Source organism: Elephas maximus, chromosome 12, assembly GCF_024166365.1.
Source record: "Elephas maximus indicus isolate mEleMax1 chromosome 12, mEleMax1 primary haplotype, whole genome shotgun sequence".
NCBI lineage: Eukaryota > Metazoa > Chordata > Mammalia > Proboscidea > Elephantidae > Elephas > Elephas maximus.
Window position 1 is genome coordinate 102,511,446 of NC_064830.1, and position 21,209 is coordinate 102,532,654.

At 39.9% G+C, this 21,209-nt stretch overlaps 1 protein-coding gene and 1 pseudogene across 2 annotated transcripts in view; one reads left to right on the top strand and one right to left on the bottom strand.

Annotated features, from left to right (window-relative positions):
- Positions 1–21,209, bottom strand: part of SMURF1 (SMAD specific E3 ubiquitin protein ligase 1) — a 125,601-nt gene that overhangs the window by 63,664 nt on the left and 40,728 nt on the right. The window lies entirely within an intron of this gene.
- Positions 10,396–10,916, top strand: LOC126086956 (60S ribosomal protein L23a-like; annotated as a pseudogene).

Consider the following 21,209-nt stretch of genomic DNA (forward strand, 5'->3'; position numbering starts at 1 on the left):
TTTTTCATTTGTTTTTGTGGTGTGAGGAACGTTGGATTTCAAAGGTTTGGGGTATACGGAAAGGAATAAAAAGGTTACTGTCAGAAACCGGAGGGGGCACGCGGAGGATGGGCAAGGCATGTCCCAGGATCAGCATATCAATTGTCTGCATGTTGCAGGGTGATCTAGACACAGATACAAACTAAATCTTTAAAATGCAACAGAGAAGTTGTTCTGTCTTCAAAAGCCTTTCAAAATTTTCTGTTATTCTTCAAAATAATGTTGAACAGTAAACTAGTACTGACCCACTTAACAGCTTGAGGCCTGCAGAGTCTGAGTGTTCGTCCACTACCGGAATAGGATTTTGGGTTAACTTTTCTGCAGACCCACCTAGGTAGATGTTTTTATCACACTACCATTTTCTGCTCACTTAAATCTCCAAATGGATAAGGTATAAGGGGGAGGGAGGGGCTCAGTCTTCAACATGAATAACAATATCATAAATGCTTAAAGGGGGTATAGCCTTTATCTGATAGCATTTCAAAGAAAAGGACTTATGTCCTGATTTAGAAAAAAAAAATGGCCAGAAACAATACAAAAACACATTTTCATGGACATGGATTCATAAAAGTCAATTTGAAAGGAAACGGTAAGACACACAGGTAGATAATAATCGATGCTTCTCACGTGTACTATTTTTCTCCAAGAGAAGCTACACACAAATACTGTGACACCTCTGTGGCCACCTATAGCAGGTGGCACAAGGTGACTGGGTGTAATTGAAAATGTTTTCAAAAGGGGGCATTAAAACAAAGCTCTTTAAAAATGGATCCTCTGTTCTGCATCCCATTTTGGTGAGTGATGTCTGAGGTCTTAAAAGCTAGCGAGTGGTGATCAAAGATACATCAACTGGTCCCAACCCACCTGAAGCAAATGAGAATGAAGAACACCAAAGACACAAGAAAACATTAGCCCAATACACCGAAACGGCCACATAAACCAAAAACTTCACCAGCCTGAGACCAGAAGAACTAGATGGTGCCTGGCTACCACCAATGACAGCCCTGACAGGGAACACAACAGAGACCCTGACAAAGCAGAAGAAAAGTGGGGTGCAGAACTCAAATTCTAGTAAAAAGACCAGGCTTAATGGTCTGACTGAGACTGCGGGGACCCTGGAAGACATAACCCTCAGACTCTCTGTTAGCCTACAACGGAAATCACTCCCGAAGGCAACTCTTCAGACAAAGATAAGACTGGACTATAAGACATAAAATGATACTCGTGAAAAGAGTGCTTCTTAACTCAGGTAGATACATGAGACTAAATGGGCGCCTCCTGTCTGAAGGCGAGATGAGAGGCAGAAATGGACAGCGGCTGGTTGAATGAACACAGGAAATACAGGGTGGAAAAGAGGAGTGTGCCGTCACATTATAGGGAGCAACTAGGGTCATATAACAATGTGCGTATAAATTCTTGTATGAGAAACCAACTGGAACTGTAAACTTTCACTTAAAGCCCAATTTTAAAAAAATGGATCCTCTATTAATTGGTCATGATCAAACAATCATCGAGGTCAAACAAGGTGATTATGGGTTGAAAGCTGTAAACTTGCTCCTTTCCCTACAGCCGACAGCGACCACAGGCTAGGAGCTGGTGGCATCTTTCTGTCAGGACCTCCTGGTCTCTTCCTCCTGCATAAACTCACGCTCTTACAGTCAACTCCTTTCCCCCACTGTAGGGAGTGGGAAGGGGTAAATAAAATTTGCCATCTTGGCTTTCATTACTTGGAGTTTATGTTTCTGAAATATTCAATATCCCAACATTTATCATTAAATGCTCAATTTGTAATAGACAAAACTAGTATGATGTGAACAAGCTGTTAAAACCAAAACCAAACCCACTGCCGTCAAGTTGATTTCCATTCATAGAGAACCCACAGGACAGAGTAGAACTGTCCCACAGGGTTTCCAAGGAGCAGCTGGTGGATTGGAACTCCTGACCTTTTGGTTAGCAGCCGAGCTTTTAAACACTGCGCCACCAGGGCTCAGAACAGCTATTAGAGTTCCTGATATTTAATACCAATTTTCCTTTTAAGGAGTCCTGGTGATGCTGTGGTTAAGCGCTCTGCTGCTAACCAAAAAGTCGGCCGTTCGAACCCACGACTGGACGGCAATGGGTTTGTTTTGTTCTGCCAATAACAACAAAAAAGAAATGTTCAATGAGCTTAATACCTTGGCATTACAATCTTTTCCTTAAAGCAAAATTCAGAGGAGATGGTAAGTTTTTTAGGCAACATTACTTTCACTGCCCTGCTATATGTGAGAATTTACCCCTACAAAGAAGTTCTGTAGATCTTAAAGTAACAGCTATACTCTAGATCAGGGCTGGCAAACTACGGCCTGTAGACCAACTTTGTAAACAAGCCTGTTGTTGTCCGGCGCCATCAAGTTGATTTTCAAATCAGTCACCCCAAGTGACAGAACAGAACTGCCCCATAGGGTTTTCTTGGCTGTAATCTTTACAGAAGCAGATTGCCAGGTCTTTCTTCCACAGAGCTGCTGGGTGAATTCGAATCGCCAGCCTTTGCGTTAGCAGCCCAGCACATAATCGTTGTGCCGCCAGACCTGTTTTTATAAATAAAGTTTTATTGGAATACAGCCATGCTCATCTGTTTACATATTGTCTGTGACTACAACGGCAGCATTGAATAATTGTACAAGAGACCATATGGCCCGCGAAGCATAAAATACTTAGTATCTGAACCTTTCAGAAAGTTTGCTGACCCCTGTTCCAAATGTATAGTAGTACTAACTCTATATACATAACCTCGGTGGATTAACTTCTCGGGAACCTATGGCATAAGAAAGACATCCCAAACATACTACCCTGGTTTTTGACTACTTATTCATTTACTGAGATGGGTTTTAAATACACACATAATTTGGTCAAGTTCATGAATAGCCACCAAGCTTGAACCTGATGCAAGAAATAATCATTCCATGAGAACACCATGAAGCATTCCTCTCAAATGGCATGTTGTAGACCACTGAAAAATATTTGCAGGCGAACAAGCAGAAAATGATAGAAAACTTCCCTGCGTCTCTCTGACAGTTTCAGCATTCACAATATTCTGCTCTGCCTTGACTCAGAAAAATCTCTGTGCAACTGTTGAAGTACAGGGGGAGGAAGTGCCTTTGCGAGGACTTTATTTACCAAAGGGCCAGATTTAGGGCTACGTGAGAGTGGGGATGGTTCCCAATTCACTCCACCTACGTGCATTAATTACGTCAGTATGAGAAGCCCTTCTCCAAAACCACCCAAAGAACCCATCTCTAGAAGAAAACACTGATGAAAACAACACTCTCAAACTAGTCACTTGGAGTATGTGAGATGCAAAGAGTTTTCACAAAATGCTAACTCTTCTACAGATAGGAGGATTTAATGAAAGTCAGAAATACATATAAGAAGCACCATCCTTTACAAGTCCAGTTCTGGACAAACAGGGAGATGACCAACAGAAGTATCTGATACCAAAACCAAAAAAAAAAAAAAAACCAAACCCATTGCTGTCGAGTCAATTCCAACTCATAGCGACCCTATAGGGTTTCTAAGGAGCAGCTGATGGATTCAAACTGCCAATCCTTTGGTTAGGAGACATGGCTCATAACCACTGTGCCACCAGGGCTCTATCTGGTAACAAGAAGTCTCAAATTCATTACCTCCCTCAAACACCAAATGTCCCTTGCCCAGGCCCTTGTCCAGCTAAACCCTGGCTAAAGCCTCCATTCTCTTTTAGCTATCCCTGGCTTCTACCGCAATCAAATTTATGGTTTTTCTACTTCTTTGCATCCCACGACTTGCCATTTGGCTCACTCTGGGCTCTACCTCTGCCCTTATTTCTCCAACTCTAGGCAGCAAGTATAGCTGCTTCCCGACAACCCACTCCTCTTTCCCTAACCATCTTCTGCCCTCACCTGAATATATAGGTCTTGATTTGATTCTCTGAGACCTGATCCCATATCATCTTTCTTCACCACACCTGGCCAAAAGACATGCATGGATTTTGACATCGTGAAGTCCTGGGTTCCAATTCCAGCTATTTAACACATGGGTGACATGGGGCAAATTATTCAGTCTCACTGGGCCTTAATTTTCTCATCTGAACCACAGAGATAAGACTTAAACATCTTCAGGGTTATTGTGAGGATTAGAGTAAGTACGCACAGAGATAAAAACCAAACCAAACCCACTGCTGTCAAGTCGATTTCGACTCACAGCGGCCCTATGGGACAGAGGTGAACTGCCCCATAGGGCTTCCAAGGCTATAAATCTTTACGGAAGCAGACTGTCACATCTTTCTCCTGTGGAGCAACTGATGGGTTCAAATCACCAACCCTTTGGTTAGCAGCTGAGCGCTTTTAGGCTTGCCACAGGCTATTTTTAACTTGTCTTCATGATTGCTGCTAACACCATGACCACCACCGCTATTACCACTTTAATGAGGGCTTCCAACTTGTAAAAATGGCTTGGTGGCAGTGTTGGACCTGCTCGGGTAACTTCACAACGGGGGAAAATCACTATCTGTATCAACAGCCCAGGGCCGATTGCTGAGGTAGAGGTGAGACATACCTCTACCCTCCAAACTTTTTACCGATGTTGACGACAGCTGTCCTTCCCCAGCACTCTCTACTTCTCTGCTGTTCTCAATAATTTGTTGCAGTGGCCACACAGAACTCACAGACCATACTCAGAGCTATGCGGTTTATTCGGGAAGTAACAGGTTACACTTCAGGATCAGGAAGGACTCAGAATACAGTTCTTTGATCAGGACAGCCTCTCCTCTGCTGTGCCCGCAGGGAGGCCTCTCCCTGGCCCTTGGCCCCTCAGACCAGCCTCTGCCCTGTTCAGGTAAGTGTTACTAAGCTCTTTACCTCTGCCAGTAAGTGTCCAAGGGCATCCCACTCTGCCAATAAGCCTCAGCCCAAAGGCACTCAGCTCTCTCGCTCCTCGGGTTGGTGAGCCTAGCCCTGCTGACCAGTGCCCAGAGGCACCCTGCTCCATCAGCGAGCCTCCTAGCCAAAGGCACTCAGCTCTCTTGTTCATGGGTCAGCATGCCCACTGTAACTACCTTGCTCCGTGGGCCAGGAAGCCTACTATGCTGTCTCACTTCCATTTCCTGTTTCTGCTGCCGCCATTTCTCTTCTGCCACTTCTCACCATCTTGCGTTATCTCTAGTGTCACAGCTCTCTGTATCCTGATTCTAGGAGGTTCTCAGCACAGGGACCCTGGGTCCAAAGGGTGCACTCTGCTCCCATCTCTTCTTGGTGGTAGTGAGGTCCCCCCCTCGCTCTGGGATTGGCTCTTTTTTTAAGCCTAATAGGATGGCAAGACTGACAAATCCCCTTGTCAGGGCTCCTCATGCCCTATTTGCATGGTCCCGCCCCCAGTGGTTCTATGTAACTTATTTGCATTCTTAGCAGGTGGGCCACAAACACTGTATTTGCATAGTCCCACCTAATCATTTTGTAGGAGTAACAAAGACTACGAGGAGCCCTGGCGGCACAGTGGCTAAGCACTCAGTTGCTAACCAAAAGGTCGGCGGTTCAAATCCACCAGTCACTCCGCGGGAGAAAGATGTGGCAATCTGCTTCCTTCACAGCCTTGGAAACCCTATGGGGGCAGTTCTCCTCTGTCCTATAGGGTCACTATGAGTTGGAAACAACTCAACAGCAGTGGGTTTTGGTTTGAATTAACAAAGACTAGAGGCATATTATATAACTCACTGTACAGCACTCATTTAAATTCACAATCTTCTGGTTAAGTAACACTTTATCCCCATTTTACAAATGTGGAAATTAAGACATAGAGAGGCTCAGTAACTTGCTTAGGGTCACGCATCTATTAAGTGGTGGAGTCAGGGCTCCAATCCTGGTCTTTCCACAGAGGTCAGAGCTGGCATTCACGCGTACACACAGACTCACCCAGAAGTTTTCCACTTGCATAACTTATACCACATTATCCATCAGAAACTTTGATGGGGGAGGGAGGAAGGTATTGGCACAGAAACAAACAAGAGTAAAATGATAAGAAGATATAGCAAATGTAGCATTCAAGTAATCTTGTTGTTAGTGTTAGCTGCTGTTGACCCCCGATTCATGGTGGCCCCCTGCACAAGAGAACAAAACACTGCTTGGCCCTGCACCATCCCCATGATCGGCTGGGGATCAGACTGTTGTGATCCACAGGGTTTTCACTGGCTGCTTTTTGGAAGTAGATCAGCCAGGTCTGTGTTCCTAGTCTATCTTAGTCTGGAAATTCCACTGAAACGTGTTCAGCATCAGAGCAACATGCAAGCCTCCACTGACAGATGGTGGTAGCTGTGCACGAGGTGCGTTGGCTGGGAATCAAACCAGGGCCTCCCACATGGAAGGCAAGGATCCTACCACTGAACCACCAATGCCTACAAATAATATTACGTTGCTCAAAAAATGGGAAGAGATAATGGAAATACACGCTAAAAATGCATGCTGTTTCTCTCTGCTCCTTCCCACTGCCAGAATTACAAGCAGCTCTGGTGATCTCTGAGGTTCTTACATTCAGGAAACATTTCCAAGAATACAACATAAATTAATTAATCAAATAAACAGCTGCCATCAGTCTGGCATTCTTGATAACTGTCAAATTTCCTTTCCTCTCATTTCAAAAGGCACTCTCCTGCTGTTTTCCCTCTCTAGCTACAGAAATTAGGTGAGAATAAAGAAAGTATTATCACCACATAGATTTATGTGTTTTGTCTTGGAAAACAAATATTGACCTGGAATTTACTGCTAAAAATTCAATAAAATGCAACAAAGCACACACACGGTAATGACATTAGATTTTGCAAAATTATCAGAGCCCTGTAGAACTGGCACTCAAACACTGTTGTTGTTTTTGTTAGGTGCCATCAAGTCAATTCCAACTCACAGCAACCCTATATATGACAGAACGAAACACTGCCCAGTCCTGTGCCATCCTCACAATCGTTGTTATGCTTGAGCTCATTGTTGCAGCCACTGTGTCAACCATTTTGCTGAGGCTCTTCTTCTTTTTCGCTGCCCCTCCATTTTACCAAGTATGACGTCCTTCTCCAGGGACTGATCTCTCCCGACAACATGTCCAAAGTATGTGAGATGAAGTCTCACCATCCTTGCTTGCACAGAGCATTCTTGTTGTACTTCTTCCAAGACAGATTTGTTCATTCTTTTGGCAGTTCATGGTATATATTCAACATTCTTTGCAAACACCACAATTCGAAGGCATCAATTCTTCTTTGGTCTTCCTTATTCATCGTCCAGCTTTCGCGTGCATGTGAGGGGCTTGAAAACACCATGGCTTGGGTCAGGCACACCTTAGTCTTCAATGTGACATCTTTGCTTTTCAACACTTTCAAGAGGTCTTTTGCAGCAGATTTGTCCAATGCAATGTGCCTTTTAATTTCTTGACTGCGTGTCCATGTGTGTTGATTGTAGATTCAAGTAAAATGAAATCCTTGACAACTTCAATCTTTTCTCCATTTATATGATGTTGCCTATTGGTCTGGTTGTGAAGATTTTCGTTTTCTTTATGTTGAGGTGTAATCTATACTGAACGCTGTAGTTTTTGATCTTCATCAGTTCGTGCTTCAAGTCCTCTTCACTTTCAGCAAGCAAGGTTGTGTCATCTGCATAATACAGGTTGTTGATGAGTCTTCCTCCAATCCTGATGCTCTGTTCTTCTTCATATAGTCCAGCCTCTCAGATTTGCTCAGCATACAGATTGAATAGGTATGGCGAAAGGATACAACCCTGATGCATACCTTTCCTGACTTTAAACCATGCAGTATCCCCTTGTTCTGTACGAACAATTGCCTCTTGATCTACATACAGGTTCCTCCTGAGCACAATTAAGTATTCTGGAATTCCCATTCTTCACAATGTTATCCATAATTTGCTGTGATGCACACAGTCAAATGACTTTGCATAGTCAATGAAACACAGGTAAACATCTTTCTGGTATTCTCCGCTTTCAGCCAGGATCCATCTGACATCAGCAGTGATATCCCTTGTTCCACGTTCTCTTCTGAATCTGGCCTGAATTTCTGGCAGTTCCCTGTCCAATGTACTGCTGCACCTGCTTTTGAATGATCTTCAGCAAAATTTTATTTGCATGTGATATTAATGATATTGTTCTATAATTTCCACATTAGATTGGATCACCTTTCTTTGGAATAGGCATAAATATTAAATATGGATCTTTTCCAGTCAGTTGGCCAGGTAGCTATCTTCCAAATTTCTTAGCATAGACAACTGAGCACCTCCAGCGCTGCATCCGTTTGTTGAAACATCTCAGTTGGTATTCTGTGAATTCCTGGAGCCTTGTTTTTCACCAGTGCCTTCAGCGCAGCTGGGACTTCTTCACTCAGTACCATCAGTTCCTGATCATATGCTACCTCCTGAAATGGCTGAATGTTGACCGATTCTTTTTGGTATAATGACCCAAACACTAAGCAGGCATTCCTAAAAGTTTTATGCAAAAAAAAAAAAAAAAAAAAATTACAAGCTAAGTGTAATTTATGACTTTTTTCCTCATATACTATTTGACTTTAAGAAATATTTTTCTTTAGAAAAAGTACTCCAAAGTATATTGCCTATATGTGTACTTTTTGTATGTATATTTCATTTAAAAATATATAAGCAAAGCATATATCCCAGGTTGAATGCAGATAAGAATCCAATGAAAACACTGATAGAACTGAACAAGTTTAGGGCAATATAGATCAATTATATAAAATTTTAAATAACTCCACAGGTAATTTTTAAAATACTTACAACTCTGGCTAACTCCATGTATTTTAAGTCAATTGAAGGGAACATAAGCAGCTGCACAGGAGACTAACAGGTGAATACCTACAAAAGGGAATTCAACTGAGTTCAAATACTATTTGTTCTCCTTTGTGTTTATGTTAACATCCACGAGCTCATATTTGATTGGTAAGTGGGAATCACGTCATTATAGCATGGGAAGTGGCGTTGGCTCATTTGTAAGTTTCCTAAGCAAAGAAATGGAATTAAACTCTTAGGCAAGAACAGAAAAGCCTGCACTTAGCTTGACTTTAGCAAGAAGCTTTCTCGTAAGAAAGGTGTAAAGAGAGTCTGCTCTCCCTAGATGGGTACGCCCTGGCCAGGGAGAAGTCTCACGCAGCTTGGCTGTTGCGCTGCCTCCTGGCAATGTACTCTTACAGCAGTGCCCTCCTTTCCTAGATCAGAGCTTCACTTCTGTTTGCATTGTTTCAACACTCACCATCTATGTACCAGTTTAAGTACTGCCCAAACTTCCATCCTACTGGTAATGCACATTTTTGGTATCATTTTAGCAACCTCCAACCACACTGAGATGCCTGCCTGAATGGTCCAGGTAATCTCCTGAGGTACCAATTATTGCTTTTGCTAGTAGTTGTTACCAAGTTGCATAGATTTTGAGAGACCTGCCACAATCTTACTTTTCCTATAAGAAACTTGTTATTTTTAGTGCATGGTTTTGCAGAATATAAGGGTTTTTAAGGACCTGAATATTTCATATGGTAGAAAAACCTATATATGTTTATGAAGTGCCTACATACTATCGACAGGTAATGAACTAGATACTTAAACTTAAGGATCTAAAAGAGTATATTTTTATCTTAAAGATCTCAAATTAGCCATGGGAGATGTGTAGAGAAATGAGAACCTCTAATTCACAAACTGAAAAATATAAAAAATAATTATTTCCAGCTCTGGTAATAGCAGATGAGGAAAGTCCGTAAAGTTGAAAGAAATACAAAAAAAAAAAAAAAAAATCTTCCTAAAATCCCCCAGGTCATTTGTTGAGAGATGTCCTTTTAGGGCTTGGAGGATGAGGGCTGGAGCCTATTAACTGCTGAGGATGTGGTCTCCGATGAGCTATCTCTCAGTCTGGGCTAGAAATACAGACAGCAGCCCAGCTTTTTATTAGGTGGGTGGCCAAGAAAATCTCAAGCCTTCTTCTGGACTACTATGAATAATTTTCAAATGCAAATGTTCAGCAAACCTAAACTATGAGGTAAAACCATTGACCAGGCCCAGGTGGCCACTTGGCGGTATACAGATGGGTCAGATACAAACAGCACTGTAAAAGTTTTGAAAACAGAACCGACACTGAAACCACAATCCACAGAAGGCTGGTTAGAACATGTGCCCAGAACCCAACTAGGTCAATGTCTGCTGAAACAAATATATCAACATTCTCCACGTGATTTAAACAAGACGCAGAGTTTCATAACATAGTATTCAAAATGTCCAGGATATAATCCAAAATTACACTGCATATGAATAACCAGGAAAATCAAAACTCATGTGGGAAACAAAAAAATATACCATGCAAATACTAATCATAAGCCTTTTTACGAAGGTGGCACCGAAAGCGAAGAAGGAAGCCCCTGCCCCTCCCCAAACTGAAGCCAAAGCAAAGGCGTTGAAGGCCAAGCAGGCAGTGCTGAAAGGCGTCCATCGCCACACAACAAAGAGGATCCGCGCTTCACCCACCTTCCGGCGGCCCGAGACGCCGAGGCTGCGGAGGCCGCCCAGGTATCCTCGGAAGAGCGCCCCCGGGAGAGACAAGCGGGACCGCTGTGCCGTCATCAAGTTCCCTCGGACCACCGAGTCGGCCGTGAGGAAGAAAGAAGGTGACAACACACTGTGTTCCTTGCGGACGTCAAGGCCAACAAGCACCGGATCAAGCAGGCTGTGAAGAAGCTCCACGACATTGATGTGGCCAAGGTCAAGGCCTCGATCAGGCCTGATGCAGAGAAGAAGGCATTTGTTTGACTGGCTCCCGACTATGATGCTTTGGGTGTTGCCAACAAAATGGGATCATCTAAACTGAGTCCAGCTGGCTAATTCGAAATGTAAATTTTTTCACCACACACACAAAAAAATACTAATCATAAGAAAACTGAAGTGCCTATATTAATATCAGACAATGTTAGCTTCAGAATAAAGAAAATTATGTAGGATAAAGAAGAACATTACATAATGATAAAGAGTTCACCAGGAAGACATAACAATCATAAATGTGTATATATCTAATAACAGAGTTTCAAAATATATGAAAGCAAAAATTGACAGAATTGGAAAAGGAAAATATACAAATCCACAACCACAGTCCAAGACTTCAACACTCCTTTCAGTAGTAGACAGAAAGTCAGCAAGGAGATGGAAGAACTGAACACCACCATCAACTAACTGGATCAAATTGATGTTTATAAAACACTCCACATAACCACAGCAATACGTTTAAAGTACACATGGAACATTCACCAAGAGAGACCACATCCTGAGTCACTAAACAAATCTTAACAAATTTAAATAAATGAAATTACACAAAGTATGTTCCCTAACCATAATGTAATTAAACTAGAAATCAATACAGCAAGGTAACAGGAAAATCTCCAAACGCTTGGATACTAAATATCACACTTCTAAATAATCCACGGGTGCAAGGGAAGGTCTCAAGGGAAACTGAGATTATTTTGAACCGAAAGAAAATGAAATTAAAAAATATATATATAGCATATCAAAATTTGCAGGATGCAACGATTAAAGCAGTGCTTAGAGGAAAATTTAAACTAATTAGAAAAAAAGAAAAGTTGCAAATAAAAAATCTTCAGCTTCCAGCTTAAGAAATTAGAAAAAGAAGAGCAAAATAAACTGTTACAGTGAGAAGGTCTAACTTAGGTCCATTTGGAGCCTCAGAAAAGGAGAGAGAGAATGAGGCAACAATAGAGGAGACCGTGGCTGAGAATTTTCAAAGACGTGATGAAAAACATCAACCTATAAATTCACAAAGCCCAAGCAGAATAAAAAAAGAAAGAAATCTTTGCTTGGCTACATCACAGTGAAATGGCAGAAAATGAAAGACAAAGAAAAATATCTTAGAGGCAGCCACAGAAAAAGAAAAGGTTACTTTCCAAGTAATGACTGGCTGACTTCTCAAAAGCAAAAATGGAAGTCAGAAGACACAGAAATTTTCTTCAAGAAAATAATCGCTATCCTAGAATTCTCTACCCAGCAAAAATAGCTTCCAAGAGTCAAGATGAAATAGAGATCTTTTCAGACAAAAACCAAGAGTTAGCCACCAGCAAAATTTTATTTTTTACCATCAAGATCTGCTTTTATTTAAAATACACACATAAGGCAAAAAAAAAAAAAAAAAAAAGAAACAAAAAATTCCCAGTGGGATCTTATAAAGTAATTATACAATAAAGCTGAGTACTATCTTCCCCTTACATTCAGAAGATGTTATCCTCCAAATATAACAGAAAATTACCTTATTTTCTGTAAAGAAACTGAGGCAGAGGAGGAAAGTTATAATATTTTAATCCCAGAATGAACATTGTCTCACAAACATTACAAAAGGCACTTGAGTTACAATGACCTCTGCCTATGAACATGCTAGCTCGCTGGGAGAAAAAAAAATGATGCTAATCAAAGGGAGAGAGGCGGCTAGATAATAATAAAACATGAAACTCCAGGTGTGTCTCATAATGCAGAAAGATTTTTTTTTTAATCTGACAAGACTAAGCAGATAATAAGGTAGAAGAGCCCATTTTCTCATTTTCCTTACTAATTGATTCATATTTCCACCCCATGTCACCAAACACATGAGCCTCCTGTTCCCTCTGCCTGGAGCTTTACTGTACACAGAAATAACACAGTGTACTGAGAAATCTCCAGAACCCTAAGCTATATGGTTGACTGAAACTGGACAGGTCTATATTTGTACTATATCTGGTAAAGAGAAACTGCAGAATTTAGCTGAATGATACACTGTTGTTCATTCAGCCACATGCTCGTTCTTTTCAGCCCTCTGACCATCTTCTCTCCCCATTAGACTATACATAAATCCTTTAAGCAGGTACTCTATCTCATTCATTTAAAATAACATTAATAGCTGCCTTGTGACAGTTATTAAACCCTTGCCTCTCTTCTTTAGCAGCAGCAAAGAAAGACAAGGGAATGGATAATGTGAAGAGGGCTATGAACACACTCCTAGGGGACCAAGGAAGAGACTAGCTCTGCCAAGCGGGGGCTGGGGCAGGCTACTCTAAAGAGAAGGGATGTGTGCAAAGACACGAAGTGCATTCAGTGGAAAGAGTATGGTCCCACGGGATGTTTGGTTGTCGGGATGTTTGGAGAGGCTACAGCCAGACTCAAAAAGATCTTATAGCAATGCCAAGGAATTTGGACTTTATACTGTAGGCAGTGAGGAGTTCAGCCTGACCAGAATGATTTTTTGAGAAAGCTGAACTCAACTACAGTAGAAAATGAGCAGGAATGGGGAGGGGCAGGAAGCAGGAAGACGGGCCTGTTTGGAGGCTGTTTCAATAGTCTATTGTTGTTAGCTGCTGCCAAGTCGGGCCCTAACTCATGGCGACCCCATGTACAACTGAACAAAACGCTCCAGTCCTGCGCCATCCTCGTGACTGGCTGCAGACGGCACCACTGTGATCCATCCATAGCCTAGGGAGGTCTTACGCGGCCTTGTCACCCTCCTGCAGCATCGAACGCAATGCCTCATGCATAGTAAGAGAGCAATAAAATGCTGACCTGAACGGCCCCCAAGAGGAAAACACCTAAATTTCCTACAAGCTGGTTTACCTGCTTTCTAAGGCATGTGCAGTAATTGCTTTCTCAAGATAGAGAGGAGGGAAAAAAAGAAAGCCATCTCACGCACACTTTGATAAGCCCACCAGTGCTTTTCCTTCCACTCTAAGATGCAGCTAAGACCCTGGAAAACCCTCATTCACACAGATTGTCTTCGTTTCATCACATTTTCACTGATCTCAAAACCTTAACAGAAGAGAAAAACACTGTGAAGCAAATGCCCTGAACACAGGATGCCAAATATATATTTTAAATATTGTAAGTCAAGAAAAGGGCTCAAAATGTAAATGATGCCAGTCCAGTGTTTCTACAAATAACTCCAATTTTGGATGTGCACTGATTTATCCAGAGAGTCACCAGGGCTTCTATGCACACTCCCAATCATGTGACCTGTTCCAGGATTTGAGTGCAATTACTAGTAGAGATTTGGTAGACTACCCATAACAGTATGGCATCCATCCAATGCAATCTCTATCAAAACCCCAGCTGTTTTTTACAGAAATTGACAGGCTGACCCTAAAATTCATATGGAAAAGGGGTCCAGAATAGCCCACACAATACTGAAAAAGAAAAACAAAGTTGGTGGACTCACACAACCCGATTTCAAAACTTCCTAGAAAACTGTGGTAATCAAGACAGTGTGGTACAGGCATAAAGACTGACAGATCAGTAAAACAGAATGGAGATACACAAGCTCATCTTATATTTACAGTCAACTGATCTTTGACAAGGTTGCCAAGACACGGCAATGGACAAGAATAGTCTTGTCAATAAATAGTGCTGGACAACTGGATATCCACATGCAAAAGAATGAAGCTGGGCCCCTCTTCATACTACACATAAAAATTAACTCAAAATAGATCAAAGACATAAACATAAGAGCGGAAACTATAAAACTCTTAGAAGAAAATGCAGGAGTAAATTCTCATGATCTTGGGTTAGGCCATGGTTTCTTAGATAAGACACCCAAAGCATAAGCAACGAAAGAAATAACAAACTACATTTCATCAAAATTAAAAACTTTCGTGCTTCAGAGGACATTCTCAAGTGAAAAAACAACCCTCAGAATGGGAGTTGCAAATATTTATTTGCAAATCATGTATCTGATAAGGGACTTCAATCTAGAATACAAAAAGAACTCTTACAACTCAACAATAAGAAGACAAATAACCCAATTTTTTAAATGGGCAAAGTATTTGAAGACATTTCTCTTAAGAAGCTGTACAAATGACCAGTAGGCATATAACAAGATGCTCAGCATCATCAGTCATTAGGGAAATGCAATCAAAACCACAGTTACATATCACTTCACACCCAGTAGGGTGGCTAAAATAAAAGACAGACAGTAACAAGTGTTGAGGAGAAACTGGAATTCTCATGCATTTGCTGATCAGATTATAAACTGACTCAACCACTTTGGAAAATAATTGGGCAGTTCTTCAAATGTTTAACATAGAGTTGCTACATGACCCAGCATTCCCACTCCTAGGTATATACCCAAGAGAACAGAAAACATATGTCTATCTAAAGACCTGTACATGAATGTTCGTACCAGCATTATTCATAATAGTCAAATAGTGGAAACAAGCCAAATGTCCTTGTGGTATACCCATACAACAGAATGCTATTCTATTATTCCGCAGTAAAAAGGAACGGAGTACTGATACATGCTACAACATGCACAAACCTTGAAAACACTATGCTCAATGAAAGAAGCCAGTCACAAAAGACCACATATTGTATGATTTCATTTATATGAAATATCTAGAACAAGCAAATCCATAAACACAGAAAATAGATTAGGAATCACCAGGGACTGGAGGGAAGGGGAATGGGGAGTGGCTGCTAATAGATATGGAGTTTCTTTTGGGGGTGATGAAAATGTTCTAAAATTGTACACTTAAAAATGGTTAAAATGGCAAATTTCATCATACACATACACATTTGTTTTTTTATTGTGGTAAATATATATGTAACAAAACACTGAACATTTCAACAATACTCACATGGATAGCTCAATGACATTATGTTCTATGTTATATATATTTTTCCATAATAAAAACATAATAATTTCATGGTATATGAACCTCAATTAAGCTCTTCTTATATAAAAGATTGTACCCATTTACTGTCTATCAACTAAATTGGCATCTGCATTGATGGGTAATTTTTTTTCTATAAACAATCAGCTTAAAAAATACTCAAAAAAATACTGAACCAGAAAATCACAAAGGTACAGTGAACACAGGGATATGGCTCTATGAAAGATTTTTCACCTTAAATAAAGCCAACAAGTTATACTCTTGTTTTCCTAAATTTATAGGATAAGATCCACTTAAAAACAGTGAAGTTAATCTCTTAGTTTGATTAGCAGTCCCTGTTCTTACAAAGTCCAGAACTATTCAGGCACCAGGGCTAAATAACACTAAAGGGGAAAAAAGAACATAGTAAAATACATGAGCTGTAACAACTTAATCAACTGGGATAGAATCGAAGTATAGGGCTTTATTTCCTGTGTTTAGGGGCTTTGAAGAAAATTATGTTTGAAATGAAAAGAATCTCTGCCTTTCATTTCCAGGAACATGATTAAAAACTGAGGCTTCTAATAAAAACCCAAACATTCATTTAAACTTACTGAGGTTGACGATGGGCCAGATGGCAGGAAATCTATGAATTTAGTAAGAGAAAGATATTGTATTTCATCTGGTAAGAAAAAGAGCAGTAAAAAAGTAAGTGAGTGAATAAGAGAGAGAGGAAGAGAACAACCATGACTTGGCCTGAATTTTAAAATGCAGTTCCAAGTTCTGAGCCCAACAACATTATAGAAATCTCTAGCCTTCCTAGGTGACTAGCGTGAGGAAGCGCAATTTATTTGAGTAAGTTTCTATATCTTTGTTAGAACAACAATCATTAACTCATAGTCATAGCTGGTAAGTTAATAGCAGAAACATTCTATCAATGATCAAACAGAGGCTAAAATAGAAGACTAGAGAAGGAAAATTTCATGATGTGAAGTGAAGGAGAGATGAAATTCAGATAGACACATAGTCCGTAAAGCAATACAAATATTCAAAGACAGATACAAGGTAACCTTCATCAGATTTTAAATCCAAATCCAAGAAACAAAGGTCCAGAGACACACCTGGTAGGCGAAAGAGCATCATACACAGTAAAATGACTTTGAGACTTTTTTTTAAAATAGTTAGAGGAAGACACTGAATTGTACACAGTAGAAATTGTTAAATTGGTGAATGTTCTGCTGTGCATGTTCTCACAACAACAACAACAAAAAAACATAAAAGAGGAAAAGAAAACCAATTTTTAATTGCGTTCAACAAATTTTTCAACCATCTCTTTTCATTTCAGTACTCGCTTCAATTTTACGAAAGATACTAATGAACTTGATCCTTGATCAGGAGCAATGTGATTATGATCTGAAGAAATCAGGGGGTAGGAGCTAGTGGTAAAAACGTACCGTCAATGTAGCATGCAGTCTCCACTAAATTAAATAACTAAGGTGTAGCGTGCTCTCGGCTTATCTCTGATGCAGATCAGACACGCGAATGAATACACTACAGGAAGGAGACGTGCACAATTCACCTTCACAGCGACACACACACACACACGTCATTCACTGTACGACATGCAGTCCATTTTTGTAAATGTCTGAAGGTCTAGACTTTTTCAATCTCAGGCTAAAGGGCAAAAATGATATTAAAAAATACACTAATTTTCCTTATTACGTATTTCCATGCCCAGGCAAGTTCAAAGACTATTTTAATGTGATATTACGGCATGCATTTGAAATCAGAAGACATCATAAATTGGCCGTTGCTGTATAGGGGCATACTAGCGTCCGGAATTTTTCTCCCATTTAAATCTGTACTCTGTACAAAAGAGAGGCAAGATACGTTCAGTCTATAAACAGTAACTTGAAATTTTTATATTTTTTGTGCATTCTAGAATCTCACTAATATTTTAATGGAATCATCTCAATATCTTTTGGATCTTTGTACATTATTTCTAAAATCTGCCTCGAAAGAGTTTGGAAAGAGAATTTATCTACTCAATAGTCATATCAATGTTACAACAAAGGCAGGCTATAAGACAGAAGGTATTATTCCTAGTTTCACTGGTTAAAGAAACTAAGGAATAGGGAAAACAAGCCTCATGGAAATTCGGTCACGGACTGTGGACTATACCCTGGTCTGATTTCCTGATGTGACACTTGCAAAGTAAATCTGTAGGCTCAGATCCCAAACTGTAACCACCAGCAGTCATCTTGGGGGGAGAGGGGGTGGAGAACAGTTGGCTTTCACTTTCTATGGTAAATAATTATGCAACTTAAAAATTGAGTATATATTACTTTTGTCAGGAATTCTAAAGATAAAGAATATGAACATAAAACATACATACCTGAAAAAATAACTAAAAAAACAAATATCAGTAAAAGATTAATAGTAGTATTTCTAAGTTAGAAAGGGCAAGTTATGTTTCCTCCATATTTATCTATTTTTTTCCAAATATTGTACAACGAGGGCATATTTCTTTATAGCGGGAAATATTTATTAAAAAAAAAAATAAATGATTTTTAAAGAATACCAACTTGGGCATATTGACCCACCACATTCTTAAAGGTACTCAGCTTCATGAAATATCAAAATACTGTATTTTATCAATTCTAAGACCTGCATTTTAACATCTCTGAGATTGAGATGCATCTTACCATTGGCCACTGACAGCTGAAGCGTAGTTGACATTGCCTGCACGTGTGTGGAGAACAAAAGTACCAGCATTAAAGCTCACAGAGAGAATGGAGTACTCTTCTAAAAAAAGGGTTGCATTGCCAACACTCTGGATGGTGTCTTTGTGGAAAGACGTAAACATTGTCAATTCTGTGTCAAACGGATGATTCAGAAGAATGGACACTGAGTGTGAAAATAATTTTGGAATTCTTTAATCTTTCATTTATATTTTTTAAATTATGTATGAACAAGAACAATATGTGATAAACTTTGTTTAAAAGAGTCGTTCTTTCGGCAAGTATACAATTATAGATAACAAGAAAGTACTGTCATCGTTTAATTTTAGTGGCACATAAAACAATGGCACATCTTACAACCAACGTAGTTTTAGAGCTGAGCCGAGACTTAGCAAAGAGGGTGAGGCAGGAGATGTGGCAGTTTTAGTTTCCAAACGCCCACGTCTACACCACTCATAGGTCCATACACACATGCCTGCGGGTATAGACGCATGGGTCCTTTTCCCAAACTGCCTGGGAAATCAAATGCAAGTTTTCATTCTAATAATTTATGGAATACAGCAAAAAAAACTGGGGAATATATTTAAAATGAATACCATCATGCCAATTAAATGTGTCTGTTATTGCAATTACCAAAAAAAAAAAAAAAAAAGTTCTGTCTTCACATTAAGGTATGACAAAGCAGAAGTTTTTTATAATGTCAATTACTCACTTGAATTCATGACTCAAAGTATTTTTATATGCATATGGAAACCGGAGTTTTTTCATAACCAGACTTTACAAATGAGAAACTCATGCCAAGATATGACAAACACAAATCTAAAAAGCTTCCAAATTTAAATCTTCCATTTAAAACACCAACTATTTTATCAATGCTTTTATATAATCCTGAAAATATGTCGACACTGAGTTTAAAATTCCAATAACATTTTCTGGTTTAGAAGATGGTAATCACTTGCCCCGACCATGATAATCACATACAGTATGATACATATAAGCTCCAAGAGGAAATCCAAAACTTAATGGAGATCACTATTTTCTTGTTACATGGTGAAGTGAACTGGACACAACTTTTCTACTGGAAGAAAAGTATTCTAAAATCTTGTATATTTTTAATAACTTAAGAATTCGATCTCTATAAAACTAATATATGCTCATCACAGATATTAGAAAAATAATAAACACATCCATTATCTCACCACCTAGTATAACCACTAGGATTAGGTTCACAGAATCTTTCCATCTTTGTCAGAGTATACAGTGAAGTGAATAAATGCCCAGCGCTGGAGCCTGACTCCCAGGTTTAAATCCTACTTCTGGCACTTACTAACCACTGACTGGGCAAAATAGTCAATATCTTCTGTAAAATGTGAATAATAACAGTACCTACAATTATGGTGTTGGTGAAGAATACTGACTATACCATCGACTGCCAGAAGAATGAACACATCTGTCTTGGAAGAAGTACAGCCAGAATGCTCCTTAGAAGCGAGGATGGCAAGACTTCATCACATACTTTGGACATGTTATCAGGAGGGACTAGTCCGTTGAGAAGGACATCATGCTTGGTAAAGTAGAGGGTCAGCAAAAAAGAGGAAGGCCCTCGACAAGATGAATTGACACAGTGGCTGCAATAATGGGCTCAAGCACAGAAACGATTGTGAGGATGACTCAGGACTGGGCAGTGTTTTGTTCTGTTGTACAGAGGGTCACCATAGTTGGAATCAACTCGATGGCATAAAACAACAATAACACTTCACTGAATTTTTAAATATAACTATTCTGTCCATACACATTTGCTACCTGCCATCTTCACATAAACTGTGTGAACAGTGTCTGTGTCATTAAGTATTCTTACATAAAATGTTTAAGGACTGCAAAGTACTCAGGGTGGCTATTCAATAATGTATTCAGGTCCCTGTTGCTAGTCATGTAATCTGTTTCCAATTTTTTGCTTTTACACAACAGGGCAGTTTCACGATGGTTGGATGGAGGAGATCCTAAACTTCAGGGTCAGTGGCAGCAACAAGGGCTCCATGCAGATCAGGCTATTTGCCTGTGGCTTGGTGGCTGTGCTTCCTGGCCATCGAGCTACCTTGGTTTCTGTCTTTTTTCAAGGCTAGTTTTTAGTACCCAGCCTTCTAACCTTCTAGGAGCTCTCAACAACCTTCCACTAAATTCTTTTTTGCTTAAATTAGCTAAAGTCAGTTTCTGTTGCTTGCAACTGAAACATCATACTGATATACAAGATTTCATTCTCTTCTATAATATACCAGTAACTTCGAAACTGACTCATTGTTTTCTCCTTTGCCAGGAGACCAGAAGTAGATGGTGCCCAGCTACCACTACTGAACATTTTGATCGAAGATTCCATTGAGGAATTCTCATCAGAATTTCAGGTTTTCATGGAATCCAGACTTTCTGAAGCCATGGAGGCCAAATGAACCCCTGAAACTACTGCCCTGAGATAGTCTTTAAACCTTAAACCAAAAATATTCCTTGAAGTCTTCTGAAAACCAAACAATAGCTTAGTTTAACTAGTAAAGAATGTCTGGCTTGAGCATTATACTCTTTTTAGAACTATTTATATGGGATCAAAGTGACAAGAGAAACTTGAAAGTTTAGACAGAACCTTAGGGGGCAGTGAGTTTACGTTAACGGGGGACAAACGATTCAGAAAAGGAGGGTGAGAATGGTTGTACAACTTGAAGAATATAATCAATGTTACTGAATTGTACACACAGAAACGGTTGAATTGGTGTATG